Below are 21,845 nucleotides of genomic sequence, written 5' to 3' on the forward strand. Positions count from 1 at the left end.
CCGCATTCTCCACAAGGCTTTCTTTCTTTGAGAACACAATATTGCCTTCAACTTTATTGTGCGCTGCAACAAAGAATTCATATGAAGAGAGCTCTCCTACATGTACTGTAAGCACTTTGCTAGCCTGATTTCTCTTCCCACTCCACCTTTTTTTTCTCTTAACTTTTGCATCAAGTTGAACTTTCCTCAACTTCCCTTTGGGTAGCGTTGGCAGTTTATCAGAGTTGGTTTGACAATGAAAGGCGTCCTGCTGTGTCTCCAGTGTTCACGTCTGTATACGTGAACGGGCTGTTAGACTGCCAGCTATGATTCAATCCTTCCAAAGAGGTGTCTCACCTATTCACACCTCCAGTCACGTCACCTGACCTCACTGTGTTTCACAGCGTGTCCAAACACGACAAACGCGAGAAGATGGACTTTCGACCTGCTCGTTAACAGACGAGGCGATGGACTGCTAATCCATTGTGCTCTGCACGCGTGGGTTCGAATCCCATCCTCGTCGCTCTATCCGCACATAACTCTGCAGTGTTTGAGTCTTACCGAGCACGCTTTCCACCGTGAATCTCACGTCACTTGGCTACATTCTGTTTCACAGCGTGTCCAAACAAAGACACGAGAAAATGGGCTTTCAACGTGCCTGTTAACAGACGAGGTGGCCGAGTGGTTAAGGCGATGGACTGCTAATCCATTGTGCTCTGCACGCGTGGGTTCGAATCCCATCCTCGTCGCAGCAACTCCACTTTAGTCAGCTGTGTTGTCACGTCATCGAGCTAACTGGCTCCACCATCAAGGCCTGGATTTACAGCCATTAATTCAGTTCAGTTCATCCAGCCAAGGAGGCCAAATCAATCCACGCACCACTGACCAAAAGTAAGTCGTGTCCAAAGACCTTCCTCACATACCTACAAGGGTACAGACGGTCCAAATTGCAGGAAGCTATCACAGCTTGTTACATGTGTCCACTTTCTTTTACCCTCCCAACTAAAAGAGTTTACCAACCAGCCCTGTGGCCAAGCTTCCCTGAGTCAGTTGAGGAAATAGGTAAAGGCCTTCTGGAGAATGCGGGCATCGATCCCGCTACCTCTCACATGCGAAGCGAGCGCTCTACCACTTGAGCTAATTCCCCTGCAGGAAGCTGAGGTCGTCTAGCTCCTCGCTGCGCTTCGCATACTTCCGCCCCTCTGGAGGATTCATGTTCCTGGAAGTGGAACAACTTTTTTGTCTTTGGTTCATCCACTTAGAAAGTGTACAAATTAGACCCTCCACACCTTCCGGGTGTGTGTAAAAACCTGTTAATCCATTGTGCTCTGCACGCGTGAGTTGGAGTCCTGTTCAATTCAGTCCTCCGCGTTCACATGACTACAAGCCAACGAGAAAAGCCTCATTTCCAGACTGCCGGAGAGAGCGATCGACAGTCTTGAAAGACTTAAGACAGGGGAATTAGCTCAAATGGTAGAGCGCTCGCTTAGCATGCGAGAGGTAGAGGGATCGATGCCCGCATTCTCCACAAGGCTTTCTTTCTTTGAGGACGCAATATTGCCTTCAACTTTATTGTGCGCTGCAACAAAGAATTCATATGAAGAGAGCTCTCCTACATGTACTGTAAGCACTTTGCTAGCCTGATTTCTCTTCCCACTCCACCTTTTTTTTCTCTTAACTTTTGCATCAAGTTGAACTTTCCTCGACTTCCCTTTGGGTAGCGTTGGCAGTTTATCAGAGTTGGTTTGACAATGAAAGGCGTCCTGCTGTGTCTCCAGTGTTCACGTCTGTATGCGTGAACGGGCTGTTAGACTGCCAGCTATGATTCAATCCTTCCAAAGAGGTGTCTCACCTATTCACACCTCCAGTCACGTCACCTGACCTCACTGTGTTTCACAGCGTGTCCAAACACGACAAACGCGAGAAGATGGACTTTCAACCTGCCTGTTAACAGACGAGGTGGCCGAGTGGTTAAGGCGATGGACTGCTAATCCATTGTGCTCTGCACGCGTGGGTTCGAATCCCATCCTCGTCGCAGCAACTCCACTTTAGTCAGCTGTGTTGTCACGTCATCGAGCTAACTGGCTCCACCATCAAGGCCTGGATTTACAGCCATTAATTCAGTTCAGTTCATCCACCCAAGGAGGCCAAATCAATCCACGCACCACTGACCAAAAGTAAGTCGTGTCCAAAGACCTTCCTCACATACCTACTGGGGCACAGACGGTCCAAATTGCAGGAAGCTATCACAGCTTGTTACATGTGTCCACTTTCTTTTACCCTCCCAACTGAAAGAGTTTACCAACCAGCCCTGTGGCCAAGCTTCCCTGAGTCAGTTGAGGAAATAGGTAAAGGCCTTCTGGAGAATGCGGGCATCGATCCCGCTACCTCTCACATGCGAAGCGAGCGCTCTACCACTTGAGCTAATTCCCCTGCAGGAAGCTGAGGTCGTCTAGCTCCTCGCTGCGCTTCGCATACTTCCGCCCCTCTGGAGGATTCATGTTCCTGGAAGTGGAACAACTTTTTTGTCTTTGGTTCATCCACTTAGAAAGTGTACAAATTACACCCTCCACACCTTCCAGGTGTGTGTAAAAACCTGTTAATCCATTGTGCTCTGCACGCGTGAGTTGGAGTCCTGTTCAATTCAGTCCTCCGCGTTCACATGACTACAAGCCAACGAGAAAAGCCTCATTTCCAGACTGCCGGAGAGAGCGATCGACAGTCTTGAAAGACTTAAGACAGGGGAATTAGCTCAAATGGTAGAGTGCTCGCTTAGCATGCGAGAGGTAGCGGGATCGATGCCCGCATTCTCCACAAGCCTTTCTTTCTTTGAGGACGCAATATTGCCTACAACTTTATTGTGCGCTGCAACAAAGAATTCATATGAAGAGAGCTCTCCTACATGTACTGTAAGCACTTTGCTAGCCTGATTTCTCTTCCCACTCCACCTTTTTTTTCTCTTAACTTTTGCATCAAGTTGAACTTTCCTCAACTTCCCTTTGGGTAGCGTTGGCAGTTTATCAGAGTTGGTTTGACAATGAAAGGCGTCCTGCTGTGTCTCCAGTGTTCACGTCTGTATGCGTGAACGGGCTGTTAGACTGCCAGCTATGATTCAATCCTTCCAAAGAGGTGTCTCACCTATTCACACCTCCAGTCATGTCACCTGACCTCACTGTGTTTCACAGCGTGTCCAAACACGACAAACGCGAGAAGATGGACTTTCAACCTGCTCGTTGACAGACGAGGTGGCCGAGTGGTTAAGGCGATGGACTGCTAATCCATTGTGCTCTGCACGCGTGGGTTCGAATCCCATCCTCGTCGCTCTATCCGCACATAACTCTGCAGTGTTTGAGTCTTACCGAGCACGCTTTCCACTGTGAATCTCACGTCACTTGGCTACATTCTGTTTCACAGCGTGTCCAAACAAAGACACGAGAAAATGGGCTTACAACCTGCCTGTTAACAGACGAGGTGGCCGAGTGGTTAAGGCGATGGACTGCTAATCCATTGTGCTCTGCACGCGTGGGTTCGAATCCCATCCTCGTCGCAGCAACTCCACTTTAGTCAGCTGTGTTGTCACGTCATCGAGCTAACTGGCTCCACCATCAAGGCCTGGATTTACAGCCATTAATTCAGTTCAGTTCATCCAGCCAAGGAGGCCAAATCAATCCACGCACCACTGACCAAAAGTAAGTCGTGTCCAAAGACCTTCCTCACATACCTACTAGGGTACAGACGGTCCAAATTGCAGGAAGCTATCACAGCTTGTTACATGTGTCGACTTTCTTTTACCCTCCCAACTAAAATAGTTTACCAACCAGCCCTGTGGCCAAGCTTCCCTGAGTCAGTTGAGGAAATAGGTAAAGGCCTTCTGGAGAATGCGGGCATCGATCCCGCTACCTCTCACATGCGAAGCGAGCGCTCTACCACTTGAGCTAATTCCCCTGCAGGAAGCTGAGGTCGTCTAGCTCCTCGCTGCGCTTCGCATACTTCCGCCCCTCTGGAGGATTCATGTTCCTGGAAGTGGAACAACTTTTTTGTCTTTGGTTCATCCACTTAGAAAGTGTACAAAATAGACCCTCCACACCTTCCAGGTGTGTGTAAAAACCTGTTAATCCATTGTGCTCTGCACGCGAGTTGGAGTCCTGTTCAATTCAGTCCTCCGCGTTCACATGACTACAAGCCAACGAGAAAAGCCTCATTTCCAGACTGCCGGAGAGAGCGATCGACAGTGTTGAAAGACTTAAGACAGGGGAATTAGCTCAAATGGTAGAGCGCTCGCTTAGCATGCGAGAGGTAGCGGGATCGATGCCCGCATTCTCCACAAGGCTTTCTTTCTTTGAGGACGCAATATTGCCTTCAACTTTATTGTGCGCTGCAACAAAGAATTCATATGAAGAGAGCTCTCCTACATGTACTGTAAGCACTTTGCTAGCCTGATTTCTCTTCCCACTCCACCTTTTTTTTCTCTTAACTTTTGCATCAAGTTGAACTTTCCTCAACTTCCCTTTGGGTAGCGTTGGCAGTTTATCAGAGTTGGTTTGACAATGAAAGGCGTCCTGCTGTGTCTCCAGTCTTCACGTCTGTATGCGTGAACGGGCTGTTAGACTGCCAGCTATGATTCAATCCTTCCAAAGAGGTGTCTCACCTATTCACACCTCCAGTCACGTCACCTGACCTCACTGTGTTTCACAGCGTGTCCAAACACGACAAACGCGAGAAGATGGACTTTCAACCTGCTCGTTAACAGACGAGGTGGCCGAGTGGTTAAGGCGATGGACTGCTAATCCATTGTGCTCTGCACGCGTGGGTTCGAATCCCATCCTCGTCGCAGCAACTCCACTTTAGTCAGCTGTGTTGTCACGTCATCGAGCTAACTGGCTCCACCATCAAGGCCTGGATTTACAGCCATTAATTCAGTTCAGTTCATCCAGCCAAGGAGGCCAAATCAATCCACGCACCACTGACCAAAAGTAAGTCGTGTCCAAAGACCTTCCTCACATACCTACAAGGGTACAGACGGTCCAAATTGCAGGAAGCTATCACAGCTTGTTACATGTGTCCACTTTCTTTTACCCTCCCAACTAAAAGAGTTTACCAACCAGCCCTGTGGCCAAGCTTCCCTGAGTCAGTTGAGGAAATAGGTAAAGGCCTTCTGGAGAATGCGGGCATCGATCCCGCTACCTCTCACATGCGAAGCGAGCGCTCTACCACTTGAGCTAATTCCCCTGCAGGAAGCTGAGGTCGTCTAGCTCCTCGCTGCGCTTCGCATACTTCCTCCCCTCTGGAGGATTCATGTTCCTGGCAGTGGAACAACTTTTTTGTCTTTGGTTCATCCACTTAGAAAGTGTACAAATTAGACCCTCCACACCTTCCGGGTGTGTGTAAAAACCTGTTAATCCATTGTGCTCTGCACGCGTGAGTTGGAGTCCTGTTCAATTCAGTCCTCCGCGTTCACATGACGACAAGCCAACGAGAAAAGCCTCATTTCCAGACTGCCGGAGAGAGCGATCGACAGTCTTGAAAGACTTAAGACAGGGGAATTAGCTCAAATGGTAGAGCGCTCGCTTAGCATGCGAGAGGTAGTGGGATCGATGCCCGCATTCTCCACAAGGCTTTCTTTCTTTGAGGACGCAATATTGCCTTCAACTTTATTGTGCGCTGCAACAAAGAATTCATATGAAGAGAGCTCTCCTACATGTACTGTAAGCACTTTGCTAGCCTGATTTCTCTTCCCACTCCACCTTTTTTTTCTCTTAACTTTTGCATCAAGTTGAACTTTCCTCAACTTCCCTTTGGGTAGCGTTGGCAGTTTATCAGAGTTGGTTTGACAATGAAAGGCGTCCTGCTGTGTCTCCAGTGTTCACGTCTGTATGCGTGAACGGGCTGTTAGACTGCCAGCTATGATTCAATCCTTCCAAAGAGGTGTCTCACCTATTCACACCTCCAGTCACGTCACCTGACCTCACTGTGTTTCACAGCGCGTCCAAACACGACAAACGCGAGAAGATGGACTTTCAACCTGCTCGTTAACAGACGAGGTGGCCGAGTGGTTAAGGCGATGGACTGCTAATCCATTGTGCTCTGCACGCGTGGGTTCGAATCCCATCCTCGTCGCAGCAACTCCACTTTAGTCAGCTGTGTTGTCACGTCATCGAGCTAACTGGCTCCACCATCAAGGCCTGGATTTACAGCCATTAATTCAGTTCAGTTCATCCAGCCAAGGAGGCCAAATCAATCCACGCACCACTGACCAAAAGTAAGTCGTGTCCAAAGACCTTCCTCACATACCTACTAGGGTACAGACGGTCCAAATTGCAGGAAGCTATCACAGCTTGTTACATGTGTCCACTTTCTTTTACCCTCCCAACTAAAAGAGTTTACCAACCAGCCCTGTGGCCAAGCTTCCCTGAGTCAGTTGAGGAAATAGGTAAAGGCCTTCTGGAGAATGCGGGCATCGATCCCGCTACCTCTCACATGCGAAGCGAGCGCTCTACCACTTGAGCTAATTCCCCTGCAGGAAACTGAGGTCATCTAGCTCCTCGATGCGCTTCGCATACTTCCGCCCCTCTGGAGGATTCATGTTCCTGGAAGTGGAACAACTTTTTTGTCTTTGGTTCATCCACTTAGAAAGTGTACAAATTAGACCCTCCACACCTTCCGGGTGTGTGTAAAAACCTGTTAATCCATTGTGCTCTGCACGCGTGAGTTGGAGTCCTGTTCAATTCAGTCCTCCGCGTTCACATGACTACAAGCCAACGAGAAAAGCCTCATTTCCAGACTGCCGGAGAGAGCGATCGACAGTCTTGAAAGACTTAAGACAGGGGAATTAGCTCAAATGGTAGAGCGCTCGCTTAGCATGCGAGAGGTAGCGGGATCGATGCCCGCATTCTCCACAAGGCTTTCTTTCTTTGAGGACGCAATATTGCCTTCAACTTTATTGTGCGCTGCAACAAAGAATTCATATGAAGAGAGCTCTCCTACATGTACTGTAAGCACTTTGCTAGCCTGATTTCTCTTCCCACTCCACCTTTTTTTTCTCTTAACTTTTGCATCAAGTTGAACTTTCCTCAACTTCCCTTTGGGTAGCGTTGGCAGTTTATCAGAGTTGGTTTGACAATGAAAGGCGTCCTGCTGTGTCTCCAGTGTTCACGTCTGTATGCGTGAACGGGCTGTTAGACTGCCAGCTATGATTCAATCCTTCCAAAGAGGTGTCTCACCTATTCACACCTCCAGTCACGTCACCTGACCTCACTGTGTTTCACAGCGTGTCCAAACAAAGACACGAGAAGATGGACTTTCAACCTGCTCGTTGACAGACGAGGTGGCCGAGTGGTTAAGGCGATGGACTGCTAATCCATTGTGCTCTGCACGCGTGGGTTCGAATCCCATCCTCGTCGCTCTATCCGCACATAACTCTGCAGTGTTTGAGTCTTACCGAGCACGCTTTCCACCGTGAATCTCACGTCACTTGGCTACATTCTGTTTCACAGCGTGTCCAAACAAAGACACGAGAAAATGGGCTTTCAACCTGCCTGTTAACAGACGAGGTGGCCGAGTGGTTAAGGCGATGGACTGCTAATCCATTGTGCTCTGCACGCGTGGGTTCGAATCCCATCCTCGTCGCAGCAACTCCACTTTAGTCAGCTGTCTTGTCACGTCATCGAGCGAACTGGCTCCACCATCAAGGCCTGGATTTACAGCCATTAATTCAGTTCAGTTCATCCAGCCAAGGAGGCCAAATCAATCCACGCACCACTGACCAAAAGTAAGCCGTGTCCAAAGACCTTCCTCACATACCTACTAGGGTACAGACGGTCCAAATTGCACGAAGCTATCACAGCTTGTTACATGTGTCCACTTTCTTTTACCCTCCCAACTAAAAGAGTTTATCAACCAGCCCTGTGGCCAAGCTTCCCTGAGTCAGTTGAGGAAATAGGTAAAGGCCTTCTGGAGAATGCGGGCATCGATCCCACTACCTCTCACATGCGAAGCGAGCGCTCTACCACTTGAGCTAATTCCCCTGCAGGAAGCTGAGGTCGTCTAGCTCCTCGCTGCGCTTCGCATACTTCCGCCCCTCTGGAGGATTCATGTTCCTGGAAGTGGAACAACTTTTTTGTCTTTGGTTCATCCACTTAGAAAGTGTACAAATTAGACCCTCCACACCTTCCGGGTGTGTGTAAAAACCTGTTAATCCATTGTGCTCTGCACGCGTGAGTTGGAGTCCTGTTCAATTCAGTCCTCCGCGTTCACATGACTACAAGCCAACGAGAAAAGCCTCATTTCCAGACTGCCGGAGAGAGCGATCGACAGTCTTGAAAGACTTAAGACAGGGGAATTAGCTCAAATGGTAGAGTGCTCGCTTAGCATGCGAGAGGTAGCGGGATCGATGCCCGCATTCTCCACAAGGCTTTCTTTCTTTGAGGACGCAATATTGCCTTCAACTTTATTGTGCGCTGCAACAAAGAATTCATATGAAGAGAGCTCTCCTACATGTACTGTAAGCACTTTGCTAGCCTGATTTCTCTTCCCACTCCACCTTTTTTTTCTCTTAACTTTTGCATCAAGTTGAACTTTCCTCAACTTCCCTTTGGGTAGCGTTGGCAGTTTATCAGAGTTGGTTTGACAATGAAAGGCGTCCTGCTGTGTCTCCAGTGTTCACGTCTGTATGCGTGAACGGGCTGTTAGACTGCCAGCTATGATTCAATCCTTCCAAAGAGGTGTCTCACCTATTCACACCTCCAGTCACGTCACCTGACCTCACTGTGTTTCACAGCGCGTCCAAACACGACAAACGCGAGAAGATGGACTTTCAACCTGCTCGTTAACAGACGAGGTGGCCGAGTGGTTAAGGCGATGGACTGCTAATCCATTGTGCTCTGCACGCGTGGGTTCGAATCCCATCCTCGTCGCTCTATCCGCACATAACTCTGCAGTGTTTGAGTCTTACTGAGCACGCTTTCCACCGTGAATCTCACGTCACTTGGCTACATTCTGTTTCACAGCGTGTCCAAACAAAGACACGAGAAAATGGGCTTACAACCTGCCTGTTAACAGACGAGGTGGCCGAGTGGTTAAGGCGATGGACTGCTAATCCATTGTGCTCTGCACGCGTGGGTTCGAATCCCATCCTCGTCGCAGCAACTCCACTTTAGTCAGCTGTGTTGTCACTTCATCGAGCTAACTGGCTCCACCATCAAGGCCTGGATTTACAGCCATTAATTCAGTTCAGTTCATCCAGCCAAGGAGGCCAAATCAATCCACGCACCACTGACCAAAAGTAAGTCGTGTCCAAAGACCTTCCTCACATACCTACAAGGGTACAGACGGTCCAAATTGCAGGAAGCTATCACAGCTTGTTACATGTGTCCACTTTCTTTTACCCTCCCAACTAAAAGAGTTTACCAACCAGCCCTGTGGCCAAGCTTCCCTGAGTCAGTTGAGGAAATAGGTAAAGGCCTTCTGGAGAATGCGGACATCGATCCCGCTACCTCTCACATGCGAAGCGAGCGCTCTACCACTTGAGCTAATTCCCCTGCAGGAAGCTGAGGTCGTCTAGCTCCTCGCTGTGCTTCGCATACTTCCGCCCCTCTGGAGGATTCATGTTCCTGGAAGTGGAACAACTTTTTTGTCTTTGAAAGTGTACAAATTAGACCCTCCACACCTTCCGGGTGTGTGTAAAAACCTGTTAATCCATTGTGCTCTGCACGCGTGAGTTGGAGTCCTGTTCAATTCAGTCCTCCGCGTTCACATGACTACAAGCCAACGAGAAAAGCCTCATTTCCAGACTGCCGGAGAGAGCGATCGACAGTCTTGAAAGACTTAAGACAGGGGAATTAGCTCAAATGGTAGAGCGCTCGCTTAGCATGCGAGAGGTAGCGGGATCGATGCCCGCATTCTCCACAAGGCTTTCTTTCGTTGAGGACGCAATATTGCCTTCAACTTTATTGTGCGCTGCAACAAAGAATTCATATGAAGAGAGCTCTCCTACATGTACTGTAAGCACTTTGCTAGCCTGATTTCTCTTCCCACTCCACCTTTTTTTTCTCTTAACTTTTGCATCAAGTTGAACTTTCCTCAACTTCCCTTTGGGTAGCGTTGGCAGTTTATCAGAGTTGGTTTGACAATGAAAGGCGTCCTGCTGTGTCTCCAGTGTTCACGTCTGTATGCGTGAACGGGCTGTTAGACTGCCAGCTATGATTCAATCCTTCCAAAGAGGTGTCTCACCTATTCACACCTCCAGTCACGTCACCTGACCTCACTGTGTTTCACAGCGTGTCCAAACACGACAAACGCGAGAAGATGGACTTTCAACCTGCTCGTTAACAGACGAGGTGGCCGAGTGGTTAAGGCGATGGACTGCTAATCCATTGTGCTCTGCACGCGTGGGTTCGAATACCATCCTCGTCGCTCTATCCGCACATAACTCTGCAGTGTTTGAGTCTTACCGAGCACGCTTTCCACCGTGAATCTCACGTCACTTGGCTACATTCTGTTTCACAGCGTGTCCAAACAAAGACACGAGAAAATGGGCTTTCAACCTGCTCGTTAACAGACGAGGTGGCCGAGTGGTTAAGGCGATGGACTGCTAATCCATTGTGCTCTGCACGCGTGGGTTCGAATCCCATCCTCGTCGCAGCAACTCCACTTTAGTCAGCTGTGTTGTCACGTCATCGAGCTAACTGGCTCCACCATCAAGGCCTGGATTTACAGCCATTAATTCAGTTCAGTTCATCCAGCCAAGGAGGCCAAATCAATCCACGCACCACTGACCAAAAGTAAGCCGTGTCCAAAGACCTTCCTCACATACCTACTAGGGTACAGACGGTCCAAATTGCACGAAGCTATCACAGCTTGTTACATGTGTCCACTTTCTTTTACCCTCCCAACTAAAAGAGTTTACCAACCAGCCCTGTGGCCAAGCTTCCCTGAGTCAGTTGAGGAAATAGGTAAAGGCCTTCTGGAGAATGCGGGCATCGATCCCGCTACCTCTCACATGCGAAGCGAGCGCTCTACCACTTGAGCTAATTCCCCTGCAGGAAGCTGAGGTCGTCTTGCTCCTCGCTGCGCTTCGCATACTTCCTCCCCTCTGGAGGATTCATGTTCCTGGAAGTGGAACAACTTTTTTGTCTTTGGTTCATCCACTTAGAAAGTGTACAAATTAGACCCTCCACACCTTCCGGGTGTGTGTAAAAACCTGTTAATCCATTGTGCTCTGCACGCGTGAGTTGGAGTCCTGTTCAATTCAGTCCTCCGCGTTCACATGACTACAAGCCAACGAGAAAAGCCTCATTTCCAGACTGCCGGAGAGAGCGATCGACAGTCTTGAAAGACTTAAGACAGGGGAATTCGCTCAAATGGTAGAGCGCTCGCTTAGCATGCGAGAGGTAGCGGGATCGATGCCCGCATTCTCCACAAGGCTTTCTTTCTTTGAGGACGCAATATTGCCTTCAACTTTATTGTGCGCTGCAACAAAGAATTCATATGAAGAGAGCTCTCCTACATGTACTGTAAGCACTTTGCTAGCCTGATTTCTCTTCCCACTCCACCTTTTTTTTCTCTTAACTTTTGCATCAAGTTGAACTTTCCTCAACTTTCCTTTGGGTAGCGTTGGCAGTTTATCAGAGTTGGTTTGACAATGAAAGGCGTCCTGCTGTGTCTCCAGTGTTCACGTCTGTATGCGTGAACGGGCTGTTAGACTGCCAGCTATGATTCAATCCTTCCAAAGAGGTGTCTCACCTATTCACACCTCCAGTCACGTCACCTGACCTCACTGTGTTTCACAGCGCGTCCAAACACGACAAACGCGAGAAGATGGACTTTCAACCTGCTCGTTAACAGACGAGGTGGCCGAGTGGTTAAGGCGATGGACTGCTAGTCCATTGTGCTCTGCACGCGTGGGTTCGAATCCCATCCTCGTCGCAGCAACTCCACTTTAGTCAGCTGTGTTGTCACGTCATCGAGCTAACTGGCTCCACCATCAAGGCCTGGATTTACAGCCATTAATTCAGTTCAGTTCATCCAGCCAAGGAGGCCAAATCAATCCACGCACCACTGACCAAAAGTAAGCCGTGTCCAAAGACCTTCCTCACATACCTACTAGGGTACAGACGGTCCAAATTGCACGAAGCTATCACAGCTTGTTACATGTGTCCACTTTCTTTTACCCTCCCAACTAAAAGAGTTTACCAACCAGCCCTGTGGCCAAGCTTCCCTGAGTCAGTTGAGGAAATAGGTAAAGGCCTTCTGGAGAATGCGGGCATCGATCCCGCTACCTCTCACATGCGAAGCGAGCGCTCTACCACTTGAGCTAATTCCCCTGCAGGAAGCTGAGGTCGTCTTGCTCCTCGCTGCGCTTCGCATACTTCCTCCCCTCTGGAGGATTCATGTTCCTGGAAGTGGAACAACTTTTTTGTCTTTGGTTCATCCACTTAGAAAGTGTACAAATTAGACCCTCCACACCTTCCGGGTGTGTGTAAAAACCTGTTAATCCATTGTGCTCTGCACGCGTGAGTTGGAGTCCTGTTCAATTCAGTCCTCCGCGTTCACATGACTACAAGCCAACGAGAAAAGCCTCATTTCCAGACTGCCGGAGAGAGCGATCGACAGTCTTGAAAGACTTAAGACAGGGGAATTAGCTCAAATGGTAGAGCGCTCGCTTAGCATGCGAGAGGTAGCGGGATCGATGCCCGCATTCTCCACAAGGCTTTCTTTCTTTGAGGACGCAATATTGCCTTCAACTTTATTGTGCGCTGCAACAAAGAATTCATATGAAGAGAGCTCTCCTACTTGTACTGTAAGCACTTTGCTAGCCTGATTTCTCTTCCCACTCCACCTTTTTTTCTCTTAACTTTTGCATCAAGTTGAACTTTCCTCAACTTCCCTTTGGGTAGCGTTGGCAGTTTATCAGAGTTGGTTTGACAATGAAAGGCGTCCTGCTGTGTCTCCAGTCTTCACGTCTGTATGCGTGAACGGGCTGTTAGACTGCCAGCTATGATTCAATCCTTCCAAAGAGGTGTCTCACCTATTCACACCTCCAGTCACGTCACCTGACCTCACTGTGTTTCACAGCGTGTCCAAACACGACAAACGCGAGAAGATGGACTTTCAACCTGCTCGTTAACAGACGAGGTGGCCGAGTGGTTAAGGCGATGGACTGCTAATCCATTGTGCTCTGCACGCGTGGGTTCAAATCCCATCCTCGTCGCTCTATCCGCACATAACTCTGCAGTGTTTGAGTCTTACCGAGCACGCTTTCCACCGTGAATCTCACGTCACTTGGCTACATTCTGTTTCACAGCGTGTCCAAACAAAGACACGAGAAAATGGGCTTACAACCTGCCTGTTAACAGACGAGGTGGCCGAGTGGTTAAGGCGATGGACTGCTAATCCATTGTGCTCTGCACGCGTGGGTTCGAATCCCATCCTCGTCGCAGCAACTCCACTTTAGTCAGCTGTGTTGTCACGTCATCGAGCTAACTGGCTCCACCATCAAGGCCTGTATTTACAGCCATTAATTCAGTTCAGTTCATCCAGCCAAGGAGGCCAAATCAATCCACGCACCACTGACCAAAAGTAAGTCGTGTCCAAAGACCTTCCTCACATACCTACTAGGGTACAGACGGTCCAAATTGCAGGAAGCTATCACAGCTTGTTACATGTGTCCACTTTCTTTTACCCTCCCAACTAAAAGAGTTTACCAACCAGCCCTGTGGCCAAGCTTCCCTGAGTCAGTTGAGGAAATAGGTAAAGGCCTTCTGGAGAATGCGGGCATCGATCCCGCTACCTCTCACATGCGAAGCGAGCGCTCTACCACTTGAGCTAATTCCCCTGCAAGAAGCTGAGGTCGTCTAGCTCCCCGCTGCGCTTCGCATACTTCCGCCCCTCTGGAGGATTCATGTTCCTGGCAGTGGAACAACTTTTTTGTCTTTGGTTCATCCACTTACAAAGTGTACAAATTAGACCCTCCACACCTTCCGGGTGTGTGTAAAAACCTGTTAATCCATTGTGCTCTGCACGCGTGAGTTGGAGTCCTGTTCAATTCAGTCCTCCGCGTTCACATGACTACAAGCCAACGAGAAAAGCCTCATTTCCAGACTGCCGGAGAGAGCGATCGACAGTCTTGAAAGACTTAAGACAGGGGAATTCGCTCAAATGGTAGAGCGCTCGCTTAGCATGCGAGAGGTAGCGGGATCGATGCCCGCATTCTCCACAAGGCTTTCTTTCTTTGAGGACGCAATATTGCCTTCAACTTTATTGTGCGCTGCAACAAAGAATTCATATGAAGAGAGCTCTCCTACATGTACTGTAAGCACTTTGCTAGCCTGATTTCTCTTCCCACTCCACCTTTTTTTTCTCTTAACTTTTGCATCAAGTTGAACTTTCCTCAACTTCCCTTTGGGTAGCGTTGGCAGTTTATCAGAGTTGGTTTGACAATGAAAGGCGTCCTGCTGTGTCTCCAGTGTTCACGTCTGTATGCGTGAACGGGCTGTTAGACTACCAGCTATGATTCAATCCTTCCAAAGAGGTGTCTCACCTATTCACACCTCCAGTCACGTCACCTGACCTCACTGTGTTTCACAGCGCGTCCAAACACGACAAACGCGAGAAGATGGACTTTCAACCTGCTCGTTAACAGACGAGGTGGCCGAGTGGTTAAGGCGATGGACTGCTAATCCATTGTGCTCTGCACGCGTGGGTTCGAATCCCATCCTCGTCGCAGCAACTCCACTTTAGTCAGCTGTGTTGTCACGTCATCGAGCTAACTGGCTCCACCATCAAGGCCTGGATTTACAGCCATTAATTCAGTTCAGTTCATCCAGCCAAGGAGGCCAAATCAATCCACGCACCACTGACCAAAAGTAAGCCGTGTCCAAAGACCTTCCTCACATACCTACTAGGGTACAGACGGTCCAAATTGCACGAAGCTATCACAGCTTGTTACATGTGTCCACTTTCTTTTACCCTCCCAACTAAAAGAGTTTACCAACCAGCCCTGTGGCCAAGCTTCCCTGAGTCAGTTGAGGAAATAGGTAAAGGCCTTCTGGAGAATGCGGGCATCGATCCCGCTACCTCTCACATGCGAAGCGAGCGCTCTACCACTTGAGCTAATTCCCCTGCAGGAAGCTGAGGTCGTCTTGCTCCTCGCTGCGCTTCGCATACTTCCTCCCCTCTGGAGGATTCATGTTCCTGGAAGTGGAACAACTTTTTTGTCTTTGGTTCATCCACTTAGAAAGTGTACAAATTAGACCCTCCACACCTTCCGGGTGTGTGTAAAAACCTGTTAATCCATTGTGCTCTGCACGCGTGAGTTGGAGTCCTGTTCAATTCAGTCCTCCGCGTTCACATGACTACAAGCCAACGAGAAAAGCCTCATTTCCAGACTGCCAGAGAGCGATCGACAGTCTTGAAAGACTTAAGACAGGGGAATTAGCTCAAATGGTAGAGCGCTCGCTTAGCATGCGAGAGGTAGCGGGATCGATGCCCGCATTCTCCACAAGGCTTTCTTTCTTTGAGGACGCAATATTGCCTTCAACTTTATTGTGCGCTGCAACAAAGAATTCATATGAAGAGAGCTCTCCTACTTGTACTGTAAGCACTTTGCTAGCCTGATTTCTCTTCCCACTCCACCTTTTTTTCTCTTAACTTTTGCATCAAGTTGAACTTTCCTCAACTTCCCTTTGGGTAGCGTTGGCAGTTTATCAGAGTTGGTTTGACAATGAAAGGCGTCCTGCTGTGTCTCCAGTGTTCACGTCTGTATGCGTGAACGGGCTGTTAGACTGCCAGCTATGATTCAATCCTTCCAAAGAGGTGTCTCACCTATTCACACCTCCAGTCACGTCACCTGACCTCACTGTGTTTCACAGCGTGTCCAAACACGACAAACGCGAGAAGATGGACTTTCAACCTGCTCGTTAACAGACGAGGTGGCCGAGTGGTTAAGGCGATGGACTGCTAATCCATTGTGCTCTGCACGCGTGGGTTCGAATCCCATCCTCGTCGCAGCAACTCCACTTTAGTCAGCTGTGTTGTCACGTCATCGAGCTAACTGGCTCCACCATCAAGGCCTGTATTTACAGCCATTAATTCAGTTCAGTTCATCCAGCCAAGGAGGCCAAATCAATCCACGCACCACTGACCAAAAGTAAGTCGTGTCCAAAGACCTTCCTCACATACCTACTAGGGTACAGACGGTCCAAATTGCAGGAAGCTATCACAGCTTGTTACATGTGTCCACTTTCTTTTACCCTCCCAACTAAAAGAGTTTACCAACCAGCCCTGTGGCCAAGCTTCCCTGAGTCAGTTGAGGAAATAGGTAAAGGCCTTCTGGAGAATGCGGGCATCGATCCCGCTACCTCTCACATGCGAAGCGAGCGCTCTACCACTTGAGCTAATTCCCCTGCAGGAAGCTGAGGTCGTCTTGCTCCTCGCTGCGCTTCGCATACTTCCTCCCCTCTGGAGGATTCATGTTCCTGGAAGTGGAACAACTTTTTTGTCTTTGGTTCATCCACTTACAAAGTGTACAAATTAGACCCTCCACACCTTCCGGGTGTGTGTAAAAACCTGTTAATCCATTGTGCTCTGCACGCGTGAGTTGGAGTCCTGTTCAATTCAGTCCTCCGCGTTCACATGACTACAAGCCAACGAGAAAAGCCTCATTTCCAGACTGCCGGAGAGAGCGATCGACAGTCTTGAAAGACTTAAGACAGGGGAATTAGCTCAAATGGTAGAGCGCTCGCTTAGCATGCGAGAGGTAGCGGGATCGATGCCCGCATTCTCCACAAGGCTTTCTTTCTTTGAGGACGCAATATTGCCTTCAACTTTATTGTGCGCTGCAACAAAGAATTCATATGAAGAGAGCTCTCCTACTTGTACTGTAAGCACTTTGCTAGCCTGATTTCTCTTCCCACTCCACCTTTTTTTCTCTTAACTTTTGCATCAAGTTGAACTTTCCTCAACTTCCCTTTGGGTAGCGTTGGCAGTTTATCAGAGTTGGTTTGACAATGAAAGGCGTCCTGCTGTGTCTCCAGTGTTCACGTCTGTATGCGTGAACGGGCTGTTAGACTGCCAGCTATGATTCAATCCTTCCAAAGAGGTGTCTCACCTATTCACACCTCCAGTCACGTCACCTGACCTCACTGTGTTTCACAGCGTGTCCAAACACGACAAACGCGAGAAGATGGACTTTCAACCTGCTCGTTAACAGACGAGGTGGCCGAGTGGTTAAGGCGATGGACTGCTAATCCATTGTGCTCTGCACGCGTGGGTTCAAATCCCATCCTCGTCGCTCTATCCGCACATAACTCTGCAGTGTTTGAGTCTTACCGAGCACGCTTTCCACCGTGAATCTCACGTCACTTGGCTACATTCTGTTTCACAGCGTGTCCAAACAAAGACACGAGAAAATGGGCTTTCAACCTGCCTGTTAACAGACGAGGTGGCCGAGTGGTTAAGGCGATGGACTGCTAATCCATTGTGCTCTGCACGCGTGGGTTCGAATCCCATCCTCGTCGCAGCAACTCCACTTTAGTCAGCTGTGTTGTCACGTCATCGAGCTAACTGGCTCCACCATCAAGGCCTGTATTTACAGCCATTAATTCAGTTCAGTTCATCCAGCCAAGGAGGCCAAATCAATCCACGCACCACTGACCAAAAGTAAGTCGTGTCCAAAGACCTTCCTCACATACCTACTAGGGTACAGACGGTCCAAATTGCAGGAAGCTATCACAGCTTGTTACATGTGTCCACTTTCTTTTACCCTCCCAACTAAAAGAGTTTACCAACCAGCCCTGTGGCCAAGCTTCCCTGAGTCAGTTGAGGAAATAGGTAAAGGCCTTCTGGAGAATGCGGGCATCGATCCCGCTACCTCTCACATGCGAAGCGAGCGCTCTACCACTTGAGCTAATTCCCCTGCAGGAAGCTAAGGTCGTCTAGCTCCTCGCTGCGCTTCGCATACTTCCGCCCCTCTGGAGGATTCATGTTCCTGGCAGTGGAACAACTTTTTTGTCTTTGGTTCATCCACTTAGAAAGTGTACAAATTAGACCCTCCACACCTTCCGGGTGTGTGTAAAAACCTGTTAATCCATTGTGCTCTGCACGCGTGAGTTGGAGTCCTGTTCAATTCAGTCCTCCGCGTTCACATGACTACAAGCCAACGAGAAAAGCCTCATTTCCAGACTGCCGGAGAGAGCGATCGACAGTCTTGAAAGACGTAAGACAGGGGAATTAGCTCAAATGGTAGAGCGCTCGCTTAGCATGCGAGAGGTAGCGGGATCGATGCCCGCATTCTCCACAAGGCTTTCTTTCTTTGAGGACGCAATATTGCCTTCAACTTTATTGTGCGCTGCAACAAAGAATTCATATGAAGAGAGCTCTCCTACTTGTACTGTAAGCACTTTGCTAGCCTGATTTCTCTTCCCACTCCACCTTTTTTTTCTCTTAACTTTTGCATCAAGTTGAACTTTCCTCGACTTCCCTTTGGGTAGCGTTGGCAGTTTATCAGAGTTGGTTTGACAATGAAAGGCGTCCTGCTGTGTCTCCAGTGTTCACGTCTGTATGCGTGAATGGGCTGTTAGACTGCCAGCTATGATTCAATCCTTCCAAAGAGGTGTCTCACCTATTCACACCTCCAGTCACGTCACCTGACCTCACTGTGTTTCACAGCGTGTCCAAACACGACAAACGCGAGAAGATGGACTTTCAACCTGCTCGTTAACAGACGAGGTGGCCGAGTGGTTAAGGCGATGGACTGCTAATCCATTGTGCTCTGCACGCGTGGGTTCAAATCCCATCCTCGTCGCTCTATCCGCACATAACTCTGCAGTGTTTGAGTCTTACCGAGCACGCTTTCCACCGTGAATCTCACGTCACTTGGCTACATTCTGTTTCACAGCGTGTCCAAACAAAGACACGAGAAAATGGGCTTTCAACCTGCCTGTTAACAGACGAGGTGGCCGAGTGGTTAAGGCGATGGACTGCTAATCCATTGTGCTCTGCACGCGTGGGTTCGAATCCCGTCCTCGTCGCAGCAACTCCACTTTAGTCAGCTGTGTTGTCACGTCATCGAGCTAACTGGCTCCACCATCAAGGCCTGGATTTACAGCCATTAATTCAGTTCAGTTCATCCAGCCAAGGAGGCCAAATCAATCCACGCACCACTGACCAAAAGTAAGTCGTGTCCAAAGACCTTCCTCACATACCTACTAGGGTACAGACGGTCCAAATTGCACGAAGCTATCACAGCTTGTTACATGTGTCCACTTTCTTTTACCCTCCCAACTAAAAGAGTTTACCAACCAGCCCTGTGGCCAAGTTTCCCTGAGTCAGTTGAGGAAATAGGTAAAGGCCTTCTGGAGAATGCGGGCATCGATCCCGCTACCTCTCACATGCGAAGCGAGCGCTCTACCACTTGAGCTAATTCCCCTGCAGGAAGCTGAGGTCGTCTTGCTCCTCGCTGCGCTTCGCATACTTCCTCCCCTCTGGAGGATTCATGTTCCTGGAAGTGGAACAACTTTTTTGTCTTTGGTTCATCCACTTAGAAAGTGTACAAATTAGACCCTCCACACCTTCCGGGTGTGTGTAAAAACCTGTTAATCCATTGTGCTCTGCACGCGTGAGTTGGAGTCCTGTTCAATTCAGTCCTCCGCGTTCACATGACTACAAGCCAACGAGAAAAGCCTCATTTCCAGACTGCCGGAGAGAGCGATCGACAGTCTTGAAAGACTTAAGACAGGGGAATTCGCTCAAATGGTAGAGCGCTCGCTTAGCATGCGAGAGGTAGCGGGATCGATGCCCGCATTCTCCACAAGGCTTTCTTTCTTTGAGGACGCAATATTGCCTTCAACTTTATTGTGCGCTGCAACAAAGAATTCATATGAAGAGAGCTCTCCTACATGTACTGTAAGCACTTTGCTAGCCTGATTTCTCTTCCCACTCCACCTTTTTTTTCTCTTAACTTTTGCATCAAGTTGAACTTTCCTAAACTTCCCTTTGGGTAGCGTTGGCAGTTTATCAGAGTTGGTTTGACAATGAAAGGCGTCCTGCTGTGTCTCCAGTCTTCACGTCTGTATGCGTGAACGGGCTGTTAGACTGCCAGCTATGATTCAATCCTTCCAAAGAGGTGTCTCACCTATTCACACCTCCAGTCACGTCACCTGACCTCACTGTGTTTCACAGCGTGTCCAAACACGACAAACGCGAGAAGATGGACTTTCAACCTGCTCGTTAACAGACGAGGTGGCCGAGTGGTTAAGGCGATGGACTGCTAATCCATTGTGCTCTGCACGCGTGGGTTCGAATCCCATCCTCGTCGCAGCAACTCCACTTTAGTCAGCTGTGTTGTCACGTCATCGAGCTAACTGGCTCCACCATCAAGGCCTGGATTTACAGCCATTAATTCAGTTCAGTTCATCCAGCCAAGGAGGCCAAATCAATCCACGCACCACTGACCAAAAGTAAGTCGTGTCCAAAGACCTTCCTCACATACCTACTAGGGTACAGACGGTCCAAATTGCACGAAGCTATCACAGCTTGTTACATGTGTCCACTTTCTTTTACCCTCCCAACTAAAAGAGTTTACCAACCAGCCCTGTGGCCAAGCTTCCCTGAGTCAGTTGAGGAAATAGGTAAAGGCCTTCTGGAGAATGCGGGCATCGATCCCGCTACCTCTCACATGCGAAGCGAGCGCTCTACCACTTGAGCTAATTCCCCTGCAGGAAGCTAAGGTCGTCTAGCTCCTCGCTGCGCTTCGCATACTTCCGCCCCTCTGGAGGATTCATGTTCCTGGCAGTGGAACAACTTTTTTGTCTTTGGTTCATCCACTTACAAAGTGTACAAATTAGACCCTCCACACCTTCCGGGTGTGTGTAAAAACCTGTTAATCCATTGTGCTCTGCATGCGTGAGTTGGAGTCCTGTTCAATTCAGTCCTCCGCGTTCACATGACTACAAGCCAACGAGAAAAGCCTCATTTCCAGACTGCCGGAGAGAGCGATCGACAGTCTGGAAAGACTTAAGACAGGGGAATTAGCTCAAATGGTAGAGCGCTCGCTTAGCATGTGAGAGGTAGCGGGATCGATGCCCGCATTCTCCACAAGGCTTTCTTTCTTTGAGGACGCAATATTGCCTTCAACTTTATTGTGCGCTGCAACAAAGAATTCATATGAAGAGAGCTCTCCTACATGTACTGTAAGCACTTTGCTAGCCTGATTTCTCTTCCCACTCCACCTTTTTTTCTCTTAACTTTTGCATCAAGTTGAACTTTCCTCAACTTCCCTTTGGGTAGCGTTGGCAGTTTATCAGAGTTGGTTTGACAATGAAAGGCGTCCTGCTGTGTCTCCAGTGTTCACGTCTGTATGCGTGAACGGGCTGTTAGACTGCCAGCTATGATTCAATCCTTCCAAAGAGGTGTCTCACCTATTCACACCTCCAGTCACGTCACCTGACCTCACTGTGTTTCACAGCGTGTCCAAACACGACAAACGCGAGAAGATGGACTTTCAACCTGCTCGTTAACAGACGAGGTGGCCGAGTGGTTAAGGCGATGGACTGCTAATCCATTGTGCTCTGCATGCGTGGGTTCGAATCCCATCCTCGTCGCTCTATCCGCACATAACTCTGCAGTGTTTGAGTTTTACCGAGCACGCTTTCCACCGTGAATCTCACGTCACTTGGCTACATTCTGTTTCACAGCGTGTCCAAACAAAGACACGAGAAAATGGGCTTTCAACCTGCCTGTTAACAGACGAGGTGGCCGAGTGGTTAAGGCGATGGACTGCTAATCCATTGTGCTCTGCACGCGTGGGTTCGAATCCCATCCTCGTCGCAGCAACTCCACTTTAGTCAGCTGTGTTGTCACGTCATCGAGCT

The 21,845-nt window shown here is 49.0% G+C and overlaps 48 non-coding genes across 48 annotated transcripts in view; 35 read left to right on the forward strand and 13 right to left on the reverse strand.

Annotated features, from left to right (window-relative positions):
* Window positions 1-12, forward strand: part of trnaa-agc (transfer RNA alanine (anticodon AGC)) — a 73-nt gene extending 61 nt beyond the window's left edge. The window contains exon 1 of the tRNA in view: window positions 1-12. This exon is cut by the window's left edge and continues 61 nt beyond it. This is a non-coding gene — a tRNA (tRNA-Ala).
* A 634-nt stretch (window positions 13-646) lies between these two features.
* trnas-gcu (transfer RNA serine (anticodon GCU)) lies at window positions 647-728 on the forward strand. The gene has a single exon. It is a non-coding gene; the product is annotated as a tRNA-Ser (tRNA).
* Window positions 729-1,053: 325 nt separating this feature from the next.
* trnaa-cgc (transfer RNA alanine (anticodon CGC)) lies at window positions 1,054-1,126 on the reverse strand. The gene has a single exon. It is a non-coding gene; the product is annotated as a tRNA-Ala (tRNA).
* Window positions 1,127-1,932: 806 nt separating this feature from the next.
* Window positions 1,933-2,014, forward strand: trnas-gcu (transfer RNA serine (anticodon GCU)). The gene has a single exon. It is a non-coding gene; the product is annotated as a tRNA-Ser (tRNA).
* Window positions 2,015-2,339: 325 nt separating this feature from the next.
* On the reverse strand, window positions 2,340-2,412 carry trnaa-cgc (transfer RNA alanine (anticodon CGC)). The gene has a single exon. It is a non-coding gene; the product is annotated as a tRNA-Ala (tRNA).
* A 308-nt stretch (window positions 2,413-2,720) lies between these two features.
* trnaa-agc (transfer RNA alanine (anticodon AGC)) lies at window positions 2,721-2,793 on the forward strand. Its single transcript has one exon. It is a non-coding gene; the product is annotated as a tRNA-Ala (tRNA).
* A 425-nt stretch (window positions 2,794-3,218) lies between these two features.
* On the forward strand, window positions 3,219-3,300 carry trnas-gcu (transfer RNA serine (anticodon GCU)). Its single transcript has one exon. It is a non-coding gene; the product is annotated as a tRNA-Ser (tRNA).
* Window positions 3,301-3,444: 144 nt separating this feature from the next.
* On the forward strand, window positions 3,445-3,526 carry trnas-gcu (transfer RNA serine (anticodon GCU)). Its single transcript has one exon. It is a non-coding gene; the product is annotated as a tRNA-Ser (tRNA).
* Window positions 3,527-3,851: 325 nt separating this feature from the next.
* trnaa-cgc (transfer RNA alanine (anticodon CGC)) lies at window positions 3,852-3,924 on the reverse strand. Its single transcript has one exon. It is a non-coding gene; the product is annotated as a tRNA-Ala (tRNA).
* A 306-nt stretch (window positions 3,925-4,230) lies between these two features.
* trnaa-agc (transfer RNA alanine (anticodon AGC)) lies at window positions 4,231-4,303 on the forward strand. The gene has a single exon. It is a non-coding gene; the product is annotated as a tRNA-Ala (tRNA).
* Window positions 4,304-4,728: 425 nt separating this feature from the next.
* trnas-gcu (transfer RNA serine (anticodon GCU)) lies at window positions 4,729-4,810 on the forward strand. Its single transcript has one exon. It is a non-coding gene; the product is annotated as a tRNA-Ser (tRNA).
* A 325-nt stretch (window positions 4,811-5,135) lies between these two features.
* On the reverse strand, window positions 5,136-5,208 carry trnaa-cgc (transfer RNA alanine (anticodon CGC)). Its single transcript has one exon. It is a non-coding gene; the product is annotated as a tRNA-Ala (tRNA).
* A 308-nt stretch (window positions 5,209-5,516) lies between these two features.
* On the forward strand, window positions 5,517-5,589 carry trnaa-agc (transfer RNA alanine (anticodon AGC)). Its single transcript has one exon. It is a non-coding gene; the product is annotated as a tRNA-Ala (tRNA).
* A 425-nt stretch (window positions 5,590-6,014) lies between these two features.
* Window positions 6,015-6,096, forward strand: trnas-gcu (transfer RNA serine (anticodon GCU)). The gene has a single exon. It is a non-coding gene; the product is annotated as a tRNA-Ser (tRNA).
* A 325-nt stretch (window positions 6,097-6,421) lies between these two features.
* On the reverse strand, window positions 6,422-6,494 carry trnaa-cgc (transfer RNA alanine (anticodon CGC)). The gene has a single exon. It is a non-coding gene; the product is annotated as a tRNA-Ala (tRNA).
* A 308-nt stretch (window positions 6,495-6,802) lies between these two features.
* On the forward strand, window positions 6,803-6,875 carry trnaa-agc (transfer RNA alanine (anticodon AGC)). The gene has a single exon. It is a non-coding gene; the product is annotated as a tRNA-Ala (tRNA).
* A 422-nt stretch (window positions 6,876-7,297) lies between these two features.
* Window positions 7,298-7,379, forward strand: trnas-gcu (transfer RNA serine (anticodon GCU)). The gene has a single exon. It is a non-coding gene; the product is annotated as a tRNA-Ser (tRNA).
* Window positions 7,380-7,523: 144 nt separating this feature from the next.
* On the forward strand, window positions 7,524-7,605 carry trnas-gcu (transfer RNA serine (anticodon GCU)). Its single transcript has one exon. It is a non-coding gene; the product is annotated as a tRNA-Ser (tRNA).
* A 706-nt stretch (window positions 7,606-8,311) lies between these two features.
* Window positions 8,312-8,384, forward strand: trnaa-agc (transfer RNA alanine (anticodon AGC)). The gene has a single exon. It is a non-coding gene; the product is annotated as a tRNA-Ala (tRNA).
* A 425-nt stretch (window positions 8,385-8,809) lies between these two features.
* trnas-gcu (transfer RNA serine (anticodon GCU)) lies at window positions 8,810-8,891 on the forward strand. The gene has a single exon. It is a non-coding gene; the product is annotated as a tRNA-Ser (tRNA).
* A 144-nt stretch (window positions 8,892-9,035) lies between these two features.
* trnas-gcu (transfer RNA serine (anticodon GCU)) lies at window positions 9,036-9,117 on the forward strand. Its single transcript has one exon. It is a non-coding gene; the product is annotated as a tRNA-Ser (tRNA).
* Window positions 9,118-9,809: 692 nt separating this feature from the next.
* On the forward strand, window positions 9,810-9,882 carry trnaa-agc (transfer RNA alanine (anticodon AGC)). Its single transcript has one exon. It is a non-coding gene; the product is annotated as a tRNA-Ala (tRNA).
* Window positions 9,883-10,307: 425 nt separating this feature from the next.
* Window positions 10,308-10,389, forward strand: trnas-gcu (transfer RNA serine (anticodon GCU)). The gene has a single exon. It is a non-coding gene; the product is annotated as a tRNA-Ser (tRNA).
* A 144-nt stretch (window positions 10,390-10,533) lies between these two features.
* On the forward strand, window positions 10,534-10,615 carry trnas-gcu (transfer RNA serine (anticodon GCU)). Its single transcript has one exon. It is a non-coding gene; the product is annotated as a tRNA-Ser (tRNA).
* A 325-nt stretch (window positions 10,616-10,940) lies between these two features.
* Window positions 10,941-11,013, reverse strand: trnaa-cgc (transfer RNA alanine (anticodon CGC)). The gene has a single exon. It is a non-coding gene; the product is annotated as a tRNA-Ala (tRNA).
* An 806-nt stretch (window positions 11,014-11,819) lies between these two features.
* Window positions 11,820-11,901, forward strand: trnas-gcu (transfer RNA serine (anticodon GCU)). Its single transcript has one exon. It is a non-coding gene; the product is annotated as a tRNA-Ser (tRNA).
* Window positions 11,902-12,226: 325 nt separating this feature from the next.
* Window positions 12,227-12,299, reverse strand: trnaa-cgc (transfer RNA alanine (anticodon CGC)). The gene has a single exon. It is a non-coding gene; the product is annotated as a tRNA-Ala (tRNA).
* Window positions 12,300-12,607: 308 nt separating this feature from the next.
* Window positions 12,608-12,680, forward strand: trnaa-agc (transfer RNA alanine (anticodon AGC)). Its single transcript has one exon. It is a non-coding gene; the product is annotated as a tRNA-Ala (tRNA).
* A 424-nt stretch (window positions 12,681-13,104) lies between these two features.
* Window positions 13,105-13,186, forward strand: trnas-gcu (transfer RNA serine (anticodon GCU)). The gene has a single exon. It is a non-coding gene; the product is annotated as a tRNA-Ser (tRNA).
* Window positions 13,187-13,330: 144 nt separating this feature from the next.
* Window positions 13,331-13,412, forward strand: trnas-gcu (transfer RNA serine (anticodon GCU)). Its single transcript has one exon. It is a non-coding gene; the product is annotated as a tRNA-Ser (tRNA).
* Window positions 13,413-13,737: 325 nt separating this feature from the next.
* On the reverse strand, window positions 13,738-13,810 carry trnaa-cgc (transfer RNA alanine (anticodon CGC)). Its single transcript has one exon. It is a non-coding gene; the product is annotated as a tRNA-Ala (tRNA).
* An 806-nt stretch (window positions 13,811-14,616) lies between these two features.
* On the forward strand, window positions 14,617-14,698 carry trnas-gcu (transfer RNA serine (anticodon GCU)). The gene has a single exon. It is a non-coding gene; the product is annotated as a tRNA-Ser (tRNA).
* A 325-nt stretch (window positions 14,699-15,023) lies between these two features.
* trnaa-cgc (transfer RNA alanine (anticodon CGC)) lies at window positions 15,024-15,096 on the reverse strand. The gene has a single exon. It is a non-coding gene; the product is annotated as a tRNA-Ala (tRNA).
* Window positions 15,097-15,402: 306 nt separating this feature from the next.
* Window positions 15,403-15,475, forward strand: trnaa-agc (transfer RNA alanine (anticodon AGC)). The gene has a single exon. It is a non-coding gene; the product is annotated as a tRNA-Ala (tRNA).
* Window positions 15,476-15,899: 424 nt separating this feature from the next.
* trnas-gcu (transfer RNA serine (anticodon GCU)) lies at window positions 15,900-15,981 on the forward strand. The gene has a single exon. It is a non-coding gene; the product is annotated as a tRNA-Ser (tRNA).
* Window positions 15,982-16,306: 325 nt separating this feature from the next.
* On the reverse strand, window positions 16,307-16,379 carry trnaa-cgc (transfer RNA alanine (anticodon CGC)). The gene has a single exon. It is a non-coding gene; the product is annotated as a tRNA-Ala (tRNA).
* A 308-nt stretch (window positions 16,380-16,687) lies between these two features.
* On the forward strand, window positions 16,688-16,760 carry trnaa-agc (transfer RNA alanine (anticodon AGC)). Its single transcript has one exon. It is a non-coding gene; the product is annotated as a tRNA-Ala (tRNA).
* Window positions 16,761-17,184: 424 nt separating this feature from the next.
* Window positions 17,185-17,266, forward strand: trnas-gcu (transfer RNA serine (anticodon GCU)). Its single transcript has one exon. It is a non-coding gene; the product is annotated as a tRNA-Ser (tRNA).
* A 144-nt stretch (window positions 17,267-17,410) lies between these two features.
* On the forward strand, window positions 17,411-17,492 carry trnas-gcu (transfer RNA serine (anticodon GCU)). The gene has a single exon. It is a non-coding gene; the product is annotated as a tRNA-Ser (tRNA).
* Window positions 17,493-17,817: 325 nt separating this feature from the next.
* Window positions 17,818-17,890, reverse strand: trnaa-cgc (transfer RNA alanine (anticodon CGC)). The gene has a single exon. It is a non-coding gene; the product is annotated as a tRNA-Ala (tRNA).
* Window positions 17,891-18,198: 308 nt separating this feature from the next.
* Window positions 18,199-18,271, forward strand: trnaa-agc (transfer RNA alanine (anticodon AGC)). The gene has a single exon. It is a non-coding gene; the product is annotated as a tRNA-Ala (tRNA).
* Window positions 18,272-18,696: 425 nt separating this feature from the next.
* Window positions 18,697-18,778, forward strand: trnas-gcu (transfer RNA serine (anticodon GCU)). Its single transcript has one exon. It is a non-coding gene; the product is annotated as a tRNA-Ser (tRNA).
* A 144-nt stretch (window positions 18,779-18,922) lies between these two features.
* Window positions 18,923-19,004, forward strand: trnas-gcu (transfer RNA serine (anticodon GCU)). The gene has a single exon. It is a non-coding gene; the product is annotated as a tRNA-Ser (tRNA).
* A 325-nt stretch (window positions 19,005-19,329) lies between these two features.
* trnaa-cgc (transfer RNA alanine (anticodon CGC)) lies at window positions 19,330-19,402 on the reverse strand. The gene has a single exon. It is a non-coding gene; the product is annotated as a tRNA-Ala (tRNA).
* An 806-nt stretch (window positions 19,403-20,208) lies between these two features.
* trnas-gcu (transfer RNA serine (anticodon GCU)) lies at window positions 20,209-20,290 on the forward strand. Its single transcript has one exon. It is a non-coding gene; the product is annotated as a tRNA-Ser (tRNA).
* A 325-nt stretch (window positions 20,291-20,615) lies between these two features.
* Window positions 20,616-20,688, reverse strand: trnaa-cgc (transfer RNA alanine (anticodon CGC)). Its single transcript has one exon. It is a non-coding gene; the product is annotated as a tRNA-Ala (tRNA).
* Window positions 20,689-21,493: 805 nt separating this feature from the next.
* trnas-gcu (transfer RNA serine (anticodon GCU)) lies at window positions 21,494-21,575 on the forward strand. Its single transcript has one exon. It is a non-coding gene; the product is annotated as a tRNA-Ser (tRNA).
* Window positions 21,576-21,719: 144 nt separating this feature from the next.
* On the forward strand, window positions 21,720-21,801 carry trnas-gcu (transfer RNA serine (anticodon GCU)). The gene has a single exon. It is a non-coding gene; the product is annotated as a tRNA-Ser (tRNA).
* Window positions 21,802-21,845: the final 44 nt, after the last annotated feature.

The sequence above is a fragment of the Scomber japonicus genome, chromosome 9, assembly GCF_027409825.1.
Source record: "Scomber japonicus isolate fScoJap1 chromosome 9, fScoJap1.pri, whole genome shotgun sequence".
Classification (NCBI taxonomy): Eukaryota; Metazoa; Chordata; class Actinopteri; order Scombriformes; family Scombridae; genus Scomber; species Scomber japonicus.